Consider the following 7,907-nt stretch of genomic DNA (forward strand, 5'->3'; position numbering starts at 1 on the left):
ACCTGGCCTATCACTCAGCTGGTCATCTCCATCTATGTTTGCTGCAAAGGTGGCACTTGGTCAGTCCCTGACCTGGGGCTGGGGCACTGCGACCTGACAGGAATAATGCATGACACATCAGAGGCTCTGAAATTAGTTGGCTTTAAAAAAATGAAAGGCTCATTGATTTGGAGAGATATCCAAGTGTTGTCTTTTGGCTTCTTGGAGGTAGTCATAGATTTTTTCTTTCCAGAGCTAATACTGAAACAAAGCATGAGATAAAGTAAAAGAGAATATCTATAGATTTTTATGAATTCTTCATTCATTCAATCATCCATCCATCCATACATCCATCCAGTCAGTCCACAAACATGTAACTATTGAGCGCTCTGCCAAATAAACCAGTGCTCAATATGAAGTTCACTTAGCACATCTCTCATCCAAAATTGTACAAATCAGTTTGAGCAGAGAAATCTACTAGGTATATCCATGGTTTCTGCAGCCACCCACGTATATGCTGATGACACCCAAATGTCTACCTGGAATTCTGACATCACTCCAGAATTTCAGCCATAGGGTCAACTTCCTACCCGACACCTATAATAGCTCAGTATTTGAGGCTCCCTCTAACCTCACTCTGAAAGTGTCCAGACTGAATTCATGAACATTCCCCCTTGAACATTCTCTGTCTTAGCTGGATGCACAGTGTTACTTTTGCCAGAAGCCCCACTGCCACCCTAGGCTGTTGCTTTTCTTCATCTTCAAATCCAATCAGTTTCCTAGTGCTATCAGTTACCTCCTTGTTGTATATCTTTCTCCACCCTGTTGCCTCTTCTTGTTTTGTTTTCTTCACTTCCATCCTGTGAACTAGTGTAATAGATACCGAAAGGTAACAGAATATGCTGCCCCAATACCATATGAGTGTAGAAGTTTAGGACACCGCCCCCCCTTAAATATGCTATTTTGGTGCATTGATTGTTTTGAGCTGTAGGTGCTTGAAAACCAGCAAATGCAGAGAGAGGCTTTCCCTGAACTTCCCATACATCTAAAGACAGGTCCTCTAAACGAGATTCCATTGTCATTGATCTCCTCTCCAGGAGTTTTATCAGTCAAGGAAGACTGACTCTTATCACAGGAAAGGAGACTAGAAGTGGACACCACACCCAGACAGACCTTGTCACAGCCTATTATAATCCCATCTGTTCTTCTATGGGCCCATTTATCCTTCCCAAAAACCATCTACTCTCCCCCAAGGGGTCTGTATCCCCATGCCTTTTTCTCTATGAAGATGGTATTTATGCCTGAATTCTAAGCCACCTCTTTGAGTTACTCATTTTTCCCAGGTTATCCCCCAAGAGGTTACATATTAATAAACTTCTATTTGTTTTTCTCGTGTGAAACTTGTATTACAGGGGTCTCAGTTAAGAACTCGGGAGGGTCGGTTAGTTTTCCTCCCCTGCAGTAGAAACCTGGTATCGGCACCCTCGCAGGCCCCTTCTAATTGCCCAGAATGGTAGTGTCGGCGCAGACTCTCTGTGAGCTCAGATCCGGTTATTCCTCCTCATTGGCGGGCCCTAGCATTTAGGAAAATCCCCAAACGAGGCACTTTACAGTCTGGACCCAGCCTACTTTCTCAGGCACCTTTATCAATGTCACCCATCAGTTCAGGTGCCTTCATCAATTCCTCATCAACTCACGGGTGAAACTCACAGAAATCCTTGTGGGTTGCCCCTTGCACTGTGTTCCCCCCCATCTCTCTGTGGTGGGGATTTAACTTACACAGCTGCCATCATGCACTTATTGGAGCCCACGAAGGACCGGTGTGGATCCAAGGATTCAACAGTGTTGGTGATGTCGTAGACCAAATATTCCTGAAATCAGCACAGCAGGTCTTCAAATAACGTTGCTAGATTCAATGCCATGTTGTTATAACATTGACAAAAAGGCATAGAACTTAACTCTTGCTAATATTAATTAGACTTTGATAAAACTGTTTTTATTATATCCCTTTTTGCTTAAAGTCACAGAACCTGTTCACGATGTTAAATGAGGACTTACTGTATAGTAACATTATCACAAAATAAAATTGTGCCTTAGTGAAATTCATCTTTGTTTTTTTTTTAACAATGGCTATTGTATAACTCCCAAAAAGAAATAAAATTCCAACAGTCCTCCAGTGTCTCAATTTTCTTTTACTACAGCGATTCAAAAACTGGTATTTAGGGGATAATACTTGGGAAGGGAAAAAGGATTTTCCTGGGAAGTGTGTTTAACCATTAATAAACTTTTAAAAACCCCATAGGAATTTTCCAAACCTTTTAGTTGGTAACTGCGCTTTGGAACTCCCCCAAAGGCGGGTTGAAGGGGCCGGTTTTCTCTGGCGTGAACAGGGAAGCCTGGCTCTGCTGCACGGACTTACAGCCGCCTCCAGCCGTGCTCCTCTGGATGCAGCCTGGCTCTCGCCTCTGTTCCGGTAACCTGCTGTGTAATAAATCATTCTTTCCGTTGTGCAGTAGCCTTTAAGGCCGGCCTGCTTAATCTTTAATTAGTTAATCAGTTACAAGCTCAAATTATATAGTGTGGAAAAATATCACAATAGATCACAGTATTGTCACTTCTCCCCTGTGGAATGCTGGCACTCTCAAGCTTAACGAAGTTCATTTCTTACCCATTAATTACCGCAAGTCCTTGGAAGAGAGAATAGCATCATTATTACTGTTTGCAAAGAGAGCTTATTTCTGTCTCCTGCATGTCAGGAGCCGCCCGTGTGTGTGTGTGTGTGTGTGTGTGTGTGTGTGTGTGTTGGAGGACACATAGATCTTGAATTAAGGTCCCCTTTTCTGTCTGTGCTCCTTCCACCCTGGCCAGGAAGTCTTTCCTCACTTGTCTTCCTCCTTGATTTGGGTGCCCATCCCCTGGGCTCCCATGGCAACATTCATTGAGTCCACAAACACGTCTTGGGTTATTTCTATATGAAGCACCTGTCTGGGAATTCAAAGATGGATGAAACCAGTTTCTCGGGAGTGCAGACCCAGCACAGGCCTTTCCAAAGTGCATTCTTATTGTCTGTGTAGCTGTCTCCGCTATAGGACTGTGCCTGGCATGAGGCGGGCATCACATTAACGACTGAAAGGATCAATAAAAGACCTCCATTTCAACAATATGTTAATAATCAGAAGGGAGCCCATCTAAAGCTTTAACAAGTAATGAACCACAATTAGATTTCACCGAAAACAAACAAACAAACAAACAAAGCCTGCTGATAAACCGAGTCTGGGTGCTGTGATGGTGAGGGAGGTCCAGCACTGCCCAGGCACCGTGGTGGTGCATCAGGCAAGAAGGAAAGACGGAGTCTCCGACACAGTTGTCTGGGGCACAGGTGGGCCAACCTGGGTCCCAGGGGGAGAGGAGGCCGCCATTCCCAGGGCCCACACAACTGGTTCCCAGGAGAGGACAGAGCGACCTCCTTGTGCCTCCTCCTCGCTCCTCCTCCTCTCTCCTCCCTGTCTCTCCTCCCTATGCTCCCCCACCACTGACCACCCGCCACAGCAGCCGATGCCTGAGGACATGGCCTGGGCAGCCTCTGCCTCTGGTGAGATTTCTGCCATTAAAACATGCCATTGAAAGTACTCCTGTTTGCTCACATTAGTCTAATTATTCTATTAAAAAATTACTGAATAATGAGGAACTTTCTTTCTAGTATTAGTCTATTATTTACGCAGCTGTAATAAAATAGACAATTTTTAAGTATCTTTTTTCCTACTAAATTTTCACCCTGAATAAAGAATGGTATACTAAAACAAATCTTACTATGATGTAATCATTAAGCACAGTTACTTTGTTTTGACATAGTGGAAATTTGTTATGATAAATTGCTTAAAAATAAAGCCTATACGGTCTGTTTGCCAAATAGGATGGGACTAGAAATGATTTACTATCTCCCTTTAGCTAATTTCAAGTAGAAAAATGTGTCTTGAACCTGGTAGGCAGAAAGGGACTTGTTGGGTACTCAGTTTACAGCCTTTCTTCATCAATATTTGGGTGTAGTTAAATTGCAATGAGTATCTTTCACCCCATGGGGTCTGGACATGAGTTAAAAGAATTAAACTCTTTTAAGTGGTCTATGGAACAATTACTTATTGATCCTATTTTTTGAGGATCCAGGGCAAAAAAAGCTTCATTCTGTGCAATTCTTACAACTCTCAAATAATTGAGTCTTTGTGGATACTTCATTACTCAAGCAGAGACGAGAAGCAGTGGTGTAGGAGACTTGTGGTAGATTGTTGTTTGTAGGTATACACCCTGCAAACACTGTTGGGGCACAGAGAGTCATAATACAGAACCGCTGTTAGAAGTGATTATGGAAAGCCATTTGTTGGCATTGGGGACAATCATTTTATTCCTAAAATGATGGTGGTGGTAGTAGTAGTAGTAGTAGTAGTAGTAGTAGTAGTAGTAGTAGTATACTTGTACCTCCACAGAGAGCGTTTCTGTGATTAAGAAGCAACAGAAGGTTAAGAGTATGGACTCAGAGACCAGGCCACCAGGGTTGAAATTTCAACTCTACCACTTAAAGCTGCGTGACTTTAAACAAGTTGCTTAAATTTTCTCTGCCTTAATTTCCTCACCTATAAATTGGGATGATGATAATAGTACTTATCTACCAGTGTTGTAAAAATAAACTAAACTGCTAAGTGCTTAAAATAGTGTCTGGCACATAATTAGTACTACAGCAGTACCTTGGTCCTCGGGCTTAATGCATTCCAGAACGCACGAAGGGTGCCGAAACCAACACGTACCAAGCAAGCAATGAGTGATGAGGCATTTTTTTGTCATCAGAATGCAATGAGTACAAGGTTTGACGAGTTCTGGAGCCGACAAGTGCTGAGGTATGACAGTATTATCATTAACCCCCTCTACTCTAACACCAGGCTATGTTAGCAGTGGTCCTATGAGCTACGACTGCCCTACAGCAACCGAAAAAACAGAGCAGCTATATATCCTTTAGTGCGAGCCACGGAAGTTTCTCCCCACATGCACACAGCTAGAAGCTAGACTTAGAAATGGTGAATAATCTCTGTCAGAACCCGAGCCCATATGTTTCCCTAGAGCACACCACTTCCTTTCCAAACACTCAAAGATAGCTGGAAAGAATCAGAGCTCCTTATAAGGATATAAAGTGATGCCTGGCTTTACCAGATGCCAGATCTCTGAAAGGACAATCTGCGAAACAAGTTTTTTAACTACACAAAGCAAATTGTCAGTTTGGAATTTTAAAATGAAGGTTTTAAGCCACCAGTCTCTACTGAGATTTGCAGAAGGTGGGGGTGGGAAGAGATCGACAGAGACTGTGGTTTATACTAAAAGGGGATTAAAATGAAAAGCAGGCTGCACTACCGTGGGCCAAGGAGATGTTGTCTTATTCAAAGTTCCGTCGCTGACAGACTCTGTGATATGACCTTGGGTGAAACTCTCAGCCCCTGGGGCTTCAGTTTCCTCAGCTGTAAAATGGGGTGCAGCCAGATGATTTATACAATTTCTTACAGCTAAGACGTCCTATGACTTTATGAATTATAATAAATTTTATATCCAGCAGGCAATAGAAACCAGCTCAGAAACTTAAACAGGAAAAAGGTCTTTTTACAAAGATATTAATGATAGCTCACAGAATCAAATGGAAGGCCAGAGGAGCAGGCTCAAAACCAAGGCTGATCAGTGGCCATAGAGCTAGCATATCGGATCATCTGAAAGCAGGAACCATGCAACTCTGTTGCTGGAATGAATGCGCTCCACTCATTTTTCCCACCCTCCTGTTGGTGCACCTGTGAATCAAAAACAGAGGGTCAAATGGACCCAGCTCAGGTCACGTGCCACTCCTCAGCTGGTGGGCAAGAAACCTTGATGTACAGTCCCACCAAGATGTCCTTCAATGGGTGAGAGGTAATTCCCTAAGGGGTCACCAGTGAAAGGTTATGAGAGAAAGGTAATGACCACTGCGAAGCTCTTTACTGCAAATGTGTCCACCTTTGTGATACCACACACTGGTATCACTTTTCTACGTGAAAACAGACGGGGCATTTACAACTGAAAAAAGAGGTATCTTTGGAGGGAGATAATGGCCCCATGACAACATGGCAGACACCATCACAGTAGGATGGGCAGCGACACTGCTTGGGGAACAGCCTCAGCACACCTGAAGAGATCGTTTTGAGGAGAAAACAAGCCCGTGTTTTGTTCTGAGCAAGTTTCTCTCTGCACATCAACATGTAACAGAGGAGGAACATTCACAGAGACACCCAGCACGCTTCTTCTGCGTTTACAGAGCGCTGGTTGTGTTCTGATGGTCAGTTCCTCTCTCCTCCTTAAGAACCAGGAAAATCTTGACCCTTCATGTCCCGAGGGTCCCATTCCCCCATCAATGGTTGGTTTGAAAGTGGATCTGTGATCCAATTCTCGATGCTCTAGTGTGAGGAAAAATCTGCTGGGTGAGGGGTGGGGGACTTCTTGTAAAAGCTTCTTTACTCATAAAAAGGACATTGTGATATAGGATGTGATGGTTGTTGATGATGTGATACTAACATTAACACAATCACTCCTTGGAATCATGCTGGGGAAGCCTGAAGACAACAGCTGAAGATGGCAGAGAAGAGAGGAAAGAAACTGGATGATTGATGATGTGAATTCTTGAATTAACTAACCCTGGAAACACTACCCAGAACTCCTGTTAGGTAAGATAATAAATCTTGTTATTATTTAAGACATTTTTGACTAGGGCCTGCTGTTATTTGAAGATGCAAGTATCCTAACTAATAACCCTCAAAATGATATTCTTCTAGTAAGCAGCAACATTATCTCCATATTTTCTTCTGGTAACAGCCTTAACTCTCAGGAGGTGGAAAACATGAACTCTTCCAGAAGGTTTTATGATGTATCATATTTTTGCCAAAATGTTCTGTTTTCCCCCTGTTCAAACATACACACTTCATCTTGTCCTTCCCCTCACTTTAGTAAAGACATCCTGTCTTTACTAAAGACATCCTGTAGAGACTTTAGTAAAGACATCCTGTCTTTACTAAAGTATAGGATTGCTAGTTCACAGAGATTTTTTTAATGTATCTTTTGTTTGTCCTACATCTAGGTATCTGATAACATACCTTATTTAGATTGTTAAAATGTAAGGACTTCCACTTCCCCTAAAATCACCAACCATCAGAATAGCACCAATAGCTGGAGATTATTAAGAACCATGTAGACAGAAAAGAAAATAGACCTTAACAGATACTCTAGGCCTGTGAACTCTCAACAGGAAGCATGGAGCCCGCAAACAACACTTATCTGACTCGACTGGGTCTGGTATTATAACTAGTGGTATGCATGTTCTAGCTCCTCTACCAGACTATAAACTCTGTGGGCAGAGAGCAGGCTAACTATATCTGTGACTGCTTCATAACATCTGTTAAAGTCTATTATTTTAATAAATAAGTGGAATTAGCTTCCAGAAAGCTCACACAATTTAGTAGAACTTGAAGCTGAATTCATGCCTTTGGTAAGCCAAGTTCCCACTGATTTCCAAGTCACTTGTCAGAACAGAATAGGGGATGTGCAAAGAAACAATAGCTTGGCTACTCAGAAACTGTACAGTATCCACCCCTCATGGAGTGTTCCAGCCCTCCACTCCTGCTGTACACTCCGGACCTGAGCCTGACTCACCTATGAATCAGGGATGCAAAGACAAGAAACAGTGAGACTGGAGGAATTCCCAAGTCTGGGAATCTACTCAGCTAAGGAATTTTAACCAAATAACGAGACCAGGAGGTTAAATTCCAACTTATCTCTGAGAAGGTATTTTTATATTTTTCATTAAGAATCACCCTCTTAAATATATGTGCTTTTCTTGTAAGTAATAACTATAATGATTCCTGGTATCA

This window comes from Phyllostomus hastatus, unplaced genomic scaffold (assembly GCF_019186645.2).
Source record: "Phyllostomus hastatus isolate PE091 unplaced genomic scaffold, TTU_PhHast_1.1 phas_contig_196, whole genome shotgun sequence".
NCBI lineage: Eukaryota > Metazoa > Chordata > Mammalia > Chiroptera > Phyllostomidae > Phyllostomus > Phyllostomus hastatus.